The sequence below is a fragment of the Chiloscyllium punctatum genome, chromosome 1, assembly GCF_047496795.1.
Source record: "Chiloscyllium punctatum isolate Juve2018m chromosome 1, sChiPun1.3, whole genome shotgun sequence".
NCBI lineage: Eukaryota > Metazoa > Chordata > Chondrichthyes > Orectolobiformes > Hemiscylliidae > Chiloscyllium > Chiloscyllium punctatum.
This window is the reverse complement of record NC_092739.1, coordinates 146396572-146410704: the sequence shown is the minus strand read 5'-3', so window position 1 is coordinate 146410704 and position 14133 is coordinate 146396572. Positions and strand designations below refer to the sequence as shown.

The following is a 14133-nucleotide window of genomic DNA, read 5'->3' as shown; positions in this document are numbered from 1 at the left end:
CCCCACTATCAACATCCTTGGGGTGTTATTGACCAGAAACCCAACTGGTCTCGATTCTGCAGTCGCTACAGAAGCAGGTCAGAGGCTAGGAATGCTGCACCGAGTAACTCAATTCCTGACTCCCTAAAGTCTGTTCACCATCTACAAAGCAGGAGTATGATGGAATATTCCTCACTTGCCCTGGATGTGTGCAGTTCCAACAACACTCAAGAAGTCTGACACCATCCAGGATAAAAGCAGCCCACTCGATTAGCATTACATCCACAAGCATTCACTCCCTCCACCAATCCTCAGTAGCAGCAGTGTCTTGTGTATACAAGGTGCACTGCAGAAATTCACCAGAGATCCTCAGACAACACCCTCCAAACACACGGCCATTTCCTTTATTGGGTAAAAACAATGACTGCAGATGCTGAAAATCAAATACTGGATTAGTGGTGCTGGAAGAGCACAGCAGTTCAGGCAGCATCCAACGAGCAGCGAAATCGACGTTTCGGGCAAAAGCCCTTCATCAGGAATATTGGTCAACCCATAGCAGTTGAGCTGTAGCTGTTCAAGAAGGCAGTTCACCACCACCTTCTCAAGAGCAACTGGGGACGGGCAATAAATGCTGGCCCAGCCAGTGAGACCCATATCCTGTGAAAGAATAAATTGCAGAAAAACATATTAAGAGTTAGTATATAGTCTGATATATAAGACTTAAAGGGCAATAATTACTACTTAATTAAATATAGCAACATTTTATTGATGACCAATGTGTAACATCATAAAAATGATGTACATTTATTTTATTTGTTAGAAAGTAGCAGTAAATAATAAGCTGTTAACTAATTACTTTGCCATTTTTACCAGACTCGCATGTTTTAATGTTATCGAAATGAGGATGTTGCAGCTGCACATTCCCACGCCCATACACTTTGACCTTGTTTCCACAGCAACTCCATTGTGCCACCCAAGTAAAGTATTCATCTCTGTATCTGAGTAAGGGAAAGCTGAAGGAGCAGGCAACACAGGGTGAGAATTAAAATAACTGTATATTTTGTTAAAATAAGTGTTATGGGTTTTAGATTGCGGAAGGAGACAGTTGACTAATCTGTATTATTTGTTTGGTAATGATCACGAGCAGATCAACACACATTCCAGCTAAGATCTAGATGTATTAGTTCAATAAATCCCAGATTAATAGTCTAAAATCTGCCAGTCCTTGCTTTTTAAAAGTGCTTCTTGTTTGTGCTTATAGGTGAAAGCACATGAACCTAATGAATAATAACGACGGTATTAGGTAGTCAGTAAGATATTCCAGCTTTAACCTCCACCCCGCCCCCCACCCACCCCCCTGGCCACCAGCCTAGTGTACTGTCAGAGCACCTTTTTCAAATGGCTGCATGATTGTCAGATTCTCAGTCTAGAGAGGGGGACAGTATTACAAATCCTGAGCTTAAAGTACATTACCAGGTATGGAGGTGGTGTGGGCAAAAAAATGGAGCATTGGTGCACTGGTACCATACTGTACCAAAAGAAAACATAAACAGCCCTCTAACTCTCCCCTCATCTCAACTCAGCTGCCTCACACTCACCATACTTCATCCATGCCAACTCTTGTCACCTTCATGCCCTGTACCCTCACATCCCCTCCATACCAATCCAAGCCCCTATATCCACTCCTATACTCCCCATTCCCTCCATACCAATTTATGCGCCTATATCCACTTGTTTAACTCTTACGTCCTATATGCTAGCCTGTATTTCCTTATACCAAACCCAATTGCCCTTTATGTCCCCACTTCCAACTCATACCAAGCCATGACCCCACTCACCAATTTTGCCCTTATATTTACCATGCTAACTCAGATCTACTTTGGGCAGACTGTGTGACGAGATGAGATGTGTCTGTTTCAGACTTCTTTATATTACATTTATTTTCCTTCAACTACATAGTGAATAGAACAAATATAAGAAAAGTAGGAATAAATATTTAAATTAAATGCACATTTCCTTGAAGCAACAAAACTGGGAATTCATTTCTAATCCCAGTTTAAAGAGTCTGTAACCGCTTGGAATTGCCAAACTGAATTGGCTAGTGGCCTACTCTGATTGCGGAAGTTGTGAAATTAATCCTCCAGTAATGGTAACCTGTAGACTTATGTCAACAGAGTTCAACAGCACACAGTGGTTAGTTTTAACACTCCCAACATAGTTTTCAAAGATTTAATGGGTAGGACCTTTAAGTGCTTTGACAGCTTGATGGTTGTATTTGTCAGGATACCTTAACACTTCTGACAGGTCAGCTTAACATTTTTTATAGATCCTCTTGACACGCCTGGCAGGTTCCCTTCACAGGTCCTCTTTAAAGTTGCTTTTCATAGTTTTAATTATTATTTTAGACAGGTCTGTTGACAGGTCCATGACATTTATGCACTTTACATGTACTTTTGTAACTACTTTTGAACATTACAAAGGACGCCTTACCATGAACTCTTGATCTCCGAGAACCGGAGCCAACGAAGTACCATATTTTTTCAAAGGCCTTGCTGCCATCCAAAGTAAAACGTGAAAGTCAGGCCTGCTCCTACCAGGTCTACCGTGTTTCTTCCCATTGTTCCTGTTCAGCAGTGTTTCAGTGTTCCGTGTGTGGTAAACAGTGTGCTGATGCTGATCTCAGCATTGATTCCCAATGCCAGAAGTGTAGGCTGTGCACAGACATCGGAGAAGAAAAGGAATTGGACGGAATGCTGTATCACACAGCTGGGGGTCTAATATCTAAAGGAAAAGAGGCAGCCATTGAGTTCTTATGAGCTCAATTGATGCACAGGTCGTTCTGCTATAACGCGCATTTTGTTGAGTGCAAATTTGCTGGAACATGATTGACGAATTGGGGACACTGTTTCAAAAGCGCAAATGTTTAAATCATGCAGTGGCTGTCATGCAATTACTCAGCAACACTTTAAGTGTTGTTTCTAATGCGGGGTCACGCAAGAACATAACCATCACATTTTAGAATTGTAATTCTAGGGCAATCACTGAAATCTGGTTTGATACTTCATACTTTTGTTTCACTGGAACACAAGAATACAATGCTGCAGATTTGGTTTTAATGAAACAGAAATTAATAATGCCAACGAAATGAAAATGAAATCGAGTAAGCCAAAAAAGGTTTAAAGATTTCAAAACAAACAGTAAAAGGCAATCACATTAATCCTAATAACATACCTTTGCAGTACTCACACCAGAGAGAATTTCCTTCACATCTGGAAGGCTAACCTATCCAATGCTTAAATTCGTGGTCCTGAGAATGTGGTAGCATCTTTCCAGACTTTCTGATTCCTGACTTTCTCAGCTCAGGTCCTGGTGATTTATCTACCTTTATGTATAGCATCACCTCTTCTGTAACATGGACTCCTTTCAAAACAGCACTACTTATTTCCTCAAGTCTCCTATCTTCCGTTTCTTTCTCCATGGTATAAATATTGATGAGAAATAGTCATTTAGCATCCTGTGGTTCCACACATAGATGGCCTCGTTGATCTTTAAGGGACATTAGTCTCTCTCTAGTTACTCTTTTACTGTTAATATACTTATAGATTATCTTTGGATTCTCCTTAACCTTATCTGCCAAAGCTATTTCTTATCCTCTTTCTCCCCTGCTGATACGTGTTTTCAAGCAGGTATGTATTGAGACAACTTAATTGCACAGATGAATCAAATCAAAAAAAAGGTGCAAGCCAAAAAGATTCAACAGCATTATGAACTCAGTGCAAGTCAGAAGTGTAAAGAAATGCTTTCTGTTTGCCTAGATAAGTGTTGTTCTAACCATATTCTCGAAGCTTGACACTGTCTAGGACTAAGCAGGCTGTCTAAAGGCACTCCATCTACCTTCTTCAGTATTCACTCCCACATTCTCAGATGTACTGTAATGACATACCAAAGTTTTTCTAACCTCCAACCTCTATCACCTAAACAGTGAGGTTGACAGATGCATGGGAGGGTGGCTTTGTGCCTAAGAAAAGCTTTGGTAAGTTATTGTAGTGACCTATCTGATCAAGGTCCATTGTATTCTGAGGTAACCTTCTTTGCTGTCTACTGCACCACCACCAGTTTTGGTATCCAACTACAAACTCACTAACCATCTCTCCTATGAATAAAGGGAAGAGACATTTGAGTACTTATCCAAAAGCTGATTAAATGCCCTTTCATATCTACCCACCACCACCCCTGGCAGTTGTTCCACACTCTTACCACTCTCTGCCTAAAAGAAAAGTTGCCCCTCCCTTCTCCTTTGAACTGTCCCCTCTCACCTCAAATGCGTGCCCCCCTAGCAATATACCTTTCAAATCTTTGGGAAAGGATTCTGACTGTCAAACCTGACCAAATCTCTACAGGAGAAAATGTCTTACACATCCAGATCCAGCCAAGACTTCTGCAAATTATACACCAACAGAGCTTTCTTCAAGCTCAGGATCTTTGTCCTAAGCTAAATATTATTCCATTCTAGAAACTTCTAACTGAAACCTACTGCACAACTGTTAACTTCATAAAACTGACTCAATGAAAACATAACCCCATTAACGACCAGGAAGTCTCTCTTGTACTGTGTCTTAAAAGGAACCACCATGGCTCCAGAAATACTTCTGTTCATGAATAAATCCTTTCGTAGACACAGGCCAAACCCACATGTCACTTGTTCAAAAACCAAAAGAAATGCTATTAAAATATATATAAACAACATTTTCTAACCATATAAACAGCATGCCTCACCTTAGAGTTAACTGGCCACTGCTTTCGTAAATCCCAACGCGATCCCTTTCACACCAACACAAAAATGGACAGTGTCATGTTAAGGAGCAACATTTCCAATTTCTGGGTGCATGTGCCATTTTCACCAGAGCAGAGAAGCATGACAGAAAGCCATGTCCCAAACTTTTGTGTGTCCCACATTAATTACACTTAGTTTCTATGGTTCCCAGGTGACTGTCGGTATGATACTGTCACTGATCGTTCGGGGCAGAGTTGTGATTGTGACTGTTGACAAAGGTGTGTTCCCCACATTCCCTTCTTTTCCTCACTGCCACCCGCAACTCATATTATACCACAGGTTATGCTGTATCATTTAGGGGATAGTGGTCATTGTATCATTTGGGATAACAGTGGAACAGGACAAAGAATAATTAATTAATTAAGGGAAAGCTGAGTTCAGTGGGACAAGAACAGAGCTGGGTCAGATAGACTGGAACTGATGGGAAAAACCATAGCTGAATAATGGACTGCCTTCAAGAAGGAGATGATTTGATCACAGTTGAGATACTTTCTCACAATAGGAAAATATAGGGCAAACAAACCCAGAGCTCCCTGATGAGAAAAGGAAGATAGAGAATAAAGTGAAGAAGAAAAAGTGTGCACATGATCGTGTCATGTCAAAAATACAACGGAGAGCAAGCCAAAAACAGAAATTGAAGAGGGAGTTAATAATGTATATAAGAGTAACCAAGTGTTTATGAGAAAAGACTGGTATAAGTAGAGATAAAAAGAGAAGAAATTAAATTCACATTTTATGCATTTTTTATTTGCTTATGCTATGACATTATCTCTAAGAAATACAGCATTTGTCACTGAGTCCTAGTTGCCTTTGGGAAGGTGACGTTGAGGATCGGCACAGTGGCTCAGTGGTTAGCACTGCTGCCTCACAGCACCTTGGACCCAGGTTTGATTCCTGCCTGTCTGTGTGGAGTTTGCACATCTTCCCAGTGTCTGCGTGGGTTTCTTCCCACAGTCCAAAGATATGCAGGTCAGGTGAATTGGCCATGCTAAATTGCCCATAGTGTTAGGTGTATTAGTCAGGGGTGGGGGAATGGCTCTGGGTGGGTTACTCTTTGGAGGGTCGGCGTGGACTTGTTGGGCCAAATGGCCTGTTTCCATGATGTAGGGAATCTAATCTAATCCTTCTTGGACTGTAGCTGTCGGGATATCCTTAGTCCTGTGACAGAGGGAATTTCAGGATTTTGACCTAGTGACAGTGAAACAAAGAGTGATTTAGTTCCAAGTCAAAGGGTCAATGCTCTAAGGAGTAAAAAAACGAAAGTCCAGCTTAAAATGTGCAACTGATTTTAGAGACACTGATAAACAGGATGCATTTGTTTTCCTTTCTACTTTATACAGGGAAACATTCTGTATTCTCCTACTTCCAGTGGCCAAGTTCTGATGGCTCACTGTTACTTGGCTAATGAGTATTAGATAGTTTCAGGCTTCAAGTCAGTCACCTTACAGCTGCAGTGGGTTTCATGCCTTTTGGTCTTCAGAGACAGCTGACTTTCCCAGGCTGTGTTTAAATCCTTTTCCTTTTTGAAAGACCTCTGACTCCTTTAAAGTGTGACAGTAAATCCACAAAACCCTCTCCCTATTGACTGCTTGATTTTAAGTTGATGAGGTTTTCCAACATTCCCACCTTGCAAGAAAGAAATTGCGAGCTGTGCTGCACTTCAAGCCATTGACAGCAGCTACGTAAGTGGTGGCCCACTCATGGTTGACCGGGCTTTTTGCCAGTTTGGTCCGTGTTGACAATTCAATTGTTGCAAGTGGTTGCCAGTTTAGTATGACATTCATTCATGGGAGGATATCAGTAATTCACTTTCACTATTGTCAATGTCAAGGACAATTACAATTCCCTCATTGACCATTACTAGACTCTCTAAATATTAACCAACTTGAGGAAGACCGATCCGCTTAACTATTGTAAAAACCTTTCTCCCCACACTCTTTCTGACAAAAAGGGAAGAATTTATTGGAATACTTAATTGTTGAAATTATCCACTTATTTTGTAATTGTGTTTTTTTAAAATGTTATGGAGTTGAGGCCAGACTTAAAATATTTAGGTGCAGTGAAGAGGCCAGTTATCTGGGGCATGAACTTAACAGCAATATAATCCTATCAGTAAAGGAGAATGATGGGACACACACACACATGCTCTCACACAGACTCATACATACACACAGACAAACCATCACACGGGCATGCACACTCCCACACACGCATACACATTCACACTCTCACACATACAGAGGCACACAAACACATATTCTTGCACAATCAGACACGTGCACAGACAAGCGGGAATTTGCTTCGAAAGTGAGTCTGAGTTTAAAAATATCAGGGGTTTTCCTGTCCTCCACTTGATGATTCGGTGGATATCTCCCACGCAGAAGGGTCATGAGGAATGGGAAAATCCCAGGGCTTTCCTGGGATTTCCAGGACAAATGCTACAACAAAGTTTCCCTCAGGAAATTCACAATAATGGCCACCCTCCTGCCCCTCCCCCTCACTAGAATAGTTACAACCCAGAGAGAGGCCACTTTGTCCCATCTACCCCAACCCTCTATTTGAGAAAATCACCAACATTGAGGAAGTAGTTGCAGGGGGATAGTGACATTTCATTTCTCATAGCTCTAGAAGTTCTTTATCATCAAATAATGATCCAGTTCATGTCAGAAGCTGCAATTGAATCTGCTGCCTTCCATCTCAGCCTCAGTGAGTGAGAAGGTTGTGCCCACTTGAGACCTATCTCCCACTGGAAACTGATGGGAAGAACAGATATTGATAATCATTGACTTATATTAGGGCACAAAGGCTGTAGTGAACATGATTGGAGAGAAAGTGAAGAATACAAGTTGTTTTCCATATCCTCCCATTTCTCTGGCTGTTATTTTACATACTTTTACTTTCAAAATTGCATACATTTCACACAGGTGTGCTGGAGATCTGACTCCATCATCCAGAATATCTCCAACATTTTCTGACTACTCAGTGGCTGGAAAAGCACACCCTCAGCAAGTGCCTGTCTGAGTGAGAGAGTGCAGCAGAAGAATTATCTTTTACGAGTTAAAGATAACTATCAGGTGAATACCAGGCAGGAAAACATTGTTAAGATGGCAGCATTTCTGTGTTAAACCATTGAAAGTGCTTCAGACAATCTGATCAACAGGCGATCTGAATCATAGTTGTAGGCTCTTTGAGAGAGAGAGAGAGGATTGTGCAGGGAACTAGGTTTTGTTTTATCATCTTCTTGTGTTCTGGAAAGGGAGGCCCCAATTTAAGGAAATACGATAAGAAATCCCAGTGATGGCTGGTCACTGAACACAGCATAACGCTTTCATTTACTAGCAGTAAAGAACCTTGTAGCATCCAGAGTTCTGACCTTTCGTTGAACTCTCTAAAGGAAATAAGACAATAAATCTGACTTGGATTCTATGTCCTCTAATCAGCTTTTGAGAAAGCTTTGCATAGTGGTTAATGTTGTAAAAGGATGGCACCTTTATGAAGAGTATCCATCAAAACTATGACTCACATCAGAGAAAATAGGGCCCCTCAAAGATCAGTAAGGCAACCTATGTGTGGAGCCCCAGGAGGTGGGGGAGATACTAAATTAGTATTTTGCATCAGTGTTTACTGTGGAGAAGGACGTGGGAGATATAGAATGTGGGGAAATAGATGGTGACATCATGAAAAATGTTCATATTACAGAGGAGGAGGTGCTGGATGTCTTGAAATGCATAAAAGTGGATAAATACCCAGGACCTGATCAGATATACCCTAGAACTCTGTGGGAAGCTAGGGACGTGATTACTGGGCCCCTTGCTGAGGTATTTGTATCATCGATAATTGTAGGTGAGGTGCCGGAAGACTGGAGGTTGGCTAAGGTGGAGCCACTATTTAAGAAGGGTGGTAAGGAAAAGTGTGGGCAAGTTGTTGAAGGGAATCCTGATTTACATGCCTTTGGAAAGGCAAGGACTGATTGGGTGTAGTCAGCATGGCTTTGTGCATTGGAGGAATAATTTTTTTTTGGAGGAATAATCTTTTATTCCTGATGAAGGGCTTTTGCCTGAAACGTCGATTTCGAAGCTACTTGGATGCTGTGCTCTTCCAGCACCACTAATCCAGAATCTGGTTTCCAGCATCTGCAGTCATTGTTTTTACCCCTTTGTGCATGGGAGGTCATGTCTCACAAACTTGATTGAGTGAAGAAGTAACAAAGAGGATTAATGAGAGCAGAGCAGTAGACATGATCCATATGGACTTCAGAAAGGCATTTGACCAGGTTCTTCTTGGGAGACTGGTTAGCAAGGTTAGACCTCATGGAATACAGGGAGAACTAGCCATTTGGATACAGAACTGGCTCAAAGGTAGAAGATAGAGGATGGTGTGGAGGGTTGTTTTTCAGACTGGAGGCCTGTGACCAGTGGAGTGCCACAAGGGCCAGTGCTGGGCCCTCTACTTTTTGTCATATACATAAATGATTTGGATGAAAGCATAAGAGGTACAGTTAGTAAGTTTGCAGATGACACCAAAATTGGAGGTGTAGTGGACAGCAAAGAAGGTCACCTCAGATTACAACAGGATCTTGTTCGGATGGGCCAATGGGTTGAGAAGTAGCAGATGGAGTTTAATTCAGATAAATGCGAGGTGCTACATTTTGGGAAAGCAAATCTTAGCAGGACTTATACACTTAATGGTAAGGCCCTAGAGAGTGTTGCTGAACAAAGAGACCTTGGAGTGCAGGTTCATAACTCCTTGAAAGTGGAGTCGCAAGTAGGTAGGATAGTGAAAAATGTGTTTGGTATGCTTTCCTTTATTAGTCGGAGCATTGAGTGTAGGAATTGGGAGATCATGTTGCGGCTGTACAAGACGTTGGCTAGGACACTTTTGGAATATTGTGTGCAATTCTGGTCTCCTTCCTATCAGAAGGATGCTGTAAACTTGAAAGCATTCAGAAAACATTTGCAAGGATGTTGCCAGGGTTGGAAGGACCTGTTGGGAGAGGTTGAATCGGCTGGGACTGTATTTCCTGGAGCATCAATGGCTGAAGGGTGACCTTATAGAGGTTTATAAAATCATGAGGGGCATGGATAGGATAAACAGATAAGTTATTTTCCCTGGAGTGGTGGAGTCCTAGAGGGTATAGGTTTAGGGTGAGGGGGGAAAGATATAAAAGGGACCTACGGGGCAAACTTTTCAAACAGAGGGTGGTACATATATGGAATGAGCTGCCAGAGGAAGTGGTGGAGGCTGGTACAATTACTATATTTAAAAGGCATCTGGATGGGTATATGAATCGGAAGGGTTTGGAGGGATATGGGCCAGGTGCTGGCAGGTGGGACTAGATTGGGTTGGGATATCTGGTTGGCATGGATGAGTTGGACTGAAGAGTCTGTTTCCGTGATGTAAATCTCTATGACTCTAAATCAGATTGACAAATGTGTCTGAAAAATCCTGTATTGCCAGTAAATGAGCAGCAAATAAATTATTCCAAACACGAAAATAAGTTCCTTTAATTAAGTTAAAGCCTGGATGAAAATAAAGCTGCCTGATTTGCGAATCAAAGAGGATGAGGCTTCAGTTACCATAGAAGTGTGTGCAGCAACCTCAAGTTACACACAGTGGGTGGATTTCCAAGTATTGAAGAGCTGCTTAAGAGGTCTCGTGGTCTGATGTGCTTGTACCTGCTTTGTTTATATTTTCCAGCAGGATAAGATTTCCATGACAAACCGATACTGTGCCACTACTATTTCAATGCAGTCGGAGTGTACACAAGATGACAATTTAGACAGGGTATCTTCCAATCTCCCAATCCTCTCATTGATCCCACCCCTGAGCCCAGACGAGGGGTTGTGCCTTCAGCTGTACAGACTGGTATTCACGACATGAACTCCCTTGCCTCTTCAAGCAAATCTGTCCAGAATCTCTCTGAAAACTTCATAAAAAGTTGCCAAGTGTATTGATTGATTATTGTTTCACACAGTGCTTATTCCTTTAAGTAAAAGGAGTTTGTCAACTCACTTGTTTTTGTTGCCCCTTTTTTAAAAGGTGAATTTCTTTGTAAGGCAGATGATATGTAAATTACATTCACTAGGTGTGTCATTATTATATGGCTGAAGCATTCGCAACAATCTTCAGCCAGAAGTACTGAGTGGATGATCCATCTTAGGCTCCTCCAGTGGTCTGCAGCATCACAGTTACCAATCTTAGCCAATTCGATTCACTCCATGTGATATCAAGAAATGGTTGGAGGCACTGGATACTGCAAAGGCTATAGGCCATGACAATATACCAGCAGTAGTACTGAAGACTTGTGCTTCAGAACTTGTCACTCTGCTAGCCAAGCTGGTTCCGTACAGTTACTACACTGGCATTTACCCAACAATGTGGAAAATTGCCCAGGTAAGTCCTGTACACAAAAAAGCAGCACAAATCCTACCCAGCCAATTATCTCTCCATCAGTCTACTCTCGATCATCAGTAAAGTGATGGAAGGGGTCATCAACAGTGCCATCAAGCAGCACCTGCTCAGCAACAACCTGCTCAGTGACGCCAAGTTTGGGTTCTGCCAGGGCTACTCAGCTCCTGACCTCATTACAGCCTTGGTTCAAACATGCTCAAAAGAGCTGTATTCCAGAGGTGAGGTGATGTAAAGCCACATTTGACTGAATGTGGCATGAAGGATTACTAGCAAAGCTGGAGTCAGTGGGTATTAGGGGGTGGCAAACTCTCCACTGGTTAGAGGCATACCTGACACACAGAAATATGATTGTATTTGTTGGGAACTCAGTCATCTCAGTTGCAGGATATCTCTGCAAGAGTCCCCAGTATCCAAGACCCAACCATCTTCCGCTGCTTCATCAGTGACCTTCCTTCCACCATAAGGTCAGAAGTGGGGATGTTCGCCCATTATTACATAATGTTCAGCACCATTCGTGACTCCTCAGATACTGAAGCAGTCCATGTGCAAATGCAACAAAATCTCAATTGTATCCAGGCTTAGGCTGACCAGTGTCAAGAAACTTGCATGGCACAGAAATGCCAGGCAATGATCATTTGCAATGAGACATGATCGAACCACATTCCCTTGATATTCAGTTGCATTACTATAATTGAGCCCCGTTACCAAAATGCTGGGGTTTACCATTAACAAGAAACTGAAGAGGACTAGCCATTTAAATACAGTGACTACCAGAGCAGGTCAGAGGCTAAGAATCTTGCAGCACACAGGCCATTAAAAAAAAACTTTAAGGAGAAGCCTGAGTACTATAGACCTGTGAGCCTAACACCAGTGGTCAGGAGCTTTTTGGAGGTGATTCTGAAAGATAGGATTTATATCTATTTGGAGAGGCAAGGAATGATTATGGATACCATAATTTTATGCAAGGGAAATCATCGTTCACAAACTTGATTTTTTTTTGAGGAAGTAACCAAAAGGATAGATGAAGGCAGAGCAGCGACCTTTAGTTCTGTTCTCATTGGAATGAAGAAGGCTGAGAGGGAATTTGATAGAGACATACAAGATGATCAGAGGATTAGATAGGGTAGACAGTGAAAATGACGACAGCTTGTATGAAGGGGCATAACTACAAATTGAGGAGTGATAGATTTAAGACAGATGTCAGAGGCAGGTTCTTTACTCCGAGAGTGGTAAGGGTGTGGAATGCCCTACCTGCCAATGTAGTTAACTCAGCCACATTAGGGAGATTTAAACAATCCTTGGATTAGCACATGGATGATGCTGGGATAGTATAAGGGGACGAGCTGGCCTGTTCTGCACTGTATTGTTCTATGTTCTGCATGGTAGACTAATTAGTAAAGTTAGGTGACATGGGATTCAGGGAGAGTTTGCTAAATGGATACAAAATTGATGACAGGTGACAGAGAGTGGTGATGGAGCGTTGTTTTTTTGGATTGGAGCCCTGTGACCAGTGGTGTTCCACAGGGATCATTGCTGGGTCCACTTTTGTTTGTCATTTTTACGAACTATTTGGATCAGAATATGAGGGGTATGGTTAGTAAGTTTGCAGATGACAACAAAAGTGGTGGTAATGTGGACAGTAAAGAAAGTAATCTAAGATTACAAATAGATTTTGGTCATTTGGGTCAATGGGCTGAGGAGTGTGGCAGTTGGCATTTAGTTTGGATAAATCGAGATATTGCATTTCGGTAAAACAAGTAAGAACAGGATTTATACTTTTAATGTTAGGGTGCTGCGTAGTGCTGTAGAACAGAGAGACCTAGGATTCAGGTACATAATTCTTGGAATTTGTCTCACATATAGACAGGATGGTTAAGAAGGCGTTTAGCACACTTGCCTTCATTGCTTTTGAGTATAGGAGCTGGGACATCATGTTGAGATAGTACAGGACATTGGTAAGGCTACTTCTGGAGAACTGTGTACAGTTCTGGTCACCCTGCTATAGGAAGGATATTATTAAATTGGAGAGGGTTCAGAAGACATTTATCAGGTTGTTGTTGGAATTGGAGAATTTGAGTTATAAAATTGGCTGGCACATTTTTCACTGGAATGTAGGAGAGTGAAGAGTGACCTTATTGAGGTTTATAAAATCATGGGCATAGACCAGGTGAATTGCAAGGGTCTTTTCCCTTGGGTGGGGAGTTCAAAGGTAGGGGGCATATTTTTAAGGTGAGAGAAGAAAGATTTAAGAAGGACATGAGGGGCAACTTTTTTACATACAGAGTAGTGTTTGTGTGTGAATGAACTGCCAGAGGAAGTGGTGAAAACAGGCACAATTACAACATTTAAAAGACATTTGGACAAGTACGTGAACAGGAAGGGTTTGGAGGGATATGGGCCGAACACAGGCATGTGCAACAAGTTTAGGTTGGGAACATGGACGAGTTTGACTGAAGGGTCTGTTTCTGTGCTGTATGATTCTATGAGCAATTCATCCCCTGAATTGCCAAACCTGTCCACTAAGATACAACTCAGGAGTTTTATGGAATATCATCCATTTGCCTGGCTGCTCTAACAACACTCAAGAAGCTTAAAACTATCCAAAACAAATTAACATGCATGATTGGCATCACATCCACAAGCATCCAATCCCTCCACCACTGGTGTTCAGTAGCAAGATACACTGCTGAAATTCACCAAGGCTTCTCATCCAGTACCTTCCAAATCCCCATCATTACCATTGAGAAGGACGAAGGAAGCAAGGTCATGGGAATACCACCACTTGCAAGTTCTTCCCCAAGATACTGACCATCCTAACTTGGGGATATATTGCTGTTCCCTCAGTGTTGCTGAATCAAAATCCTGGAATTACCTCCTGGAAATGGCTTTGTAGGTCTATCTATAGCAAG

At 41.9% G+C, this 14133-nt stretch overlaps 1 protein-coding gene across 3 annotated transcripts in view; it reads left to right on the top strand.

The window, feature by feature from the left end:
- rnf24 (ring finger protein 24) overlaps window positions 1-14133 on the top strand; it is a 161603-nt gene that overhangs the window by 47456 nt on the left and 100014 nt on the right. Inside the window, exon 2 of one of the 3 annotated variants that reach the window (XM_072576791.1) lies at window positions 936-1014. The exons of the other annotated variants lie outside the window; for them this stretch is intronic. The gene's annotated coding sequence lies outside the window, so the exon portion shown is untranslated. The remainder of the gene's footprint in view (window positions 1-935; window positions 1015-14133) is intronic. 3 annotated transcript variants of the gene reach the window in all.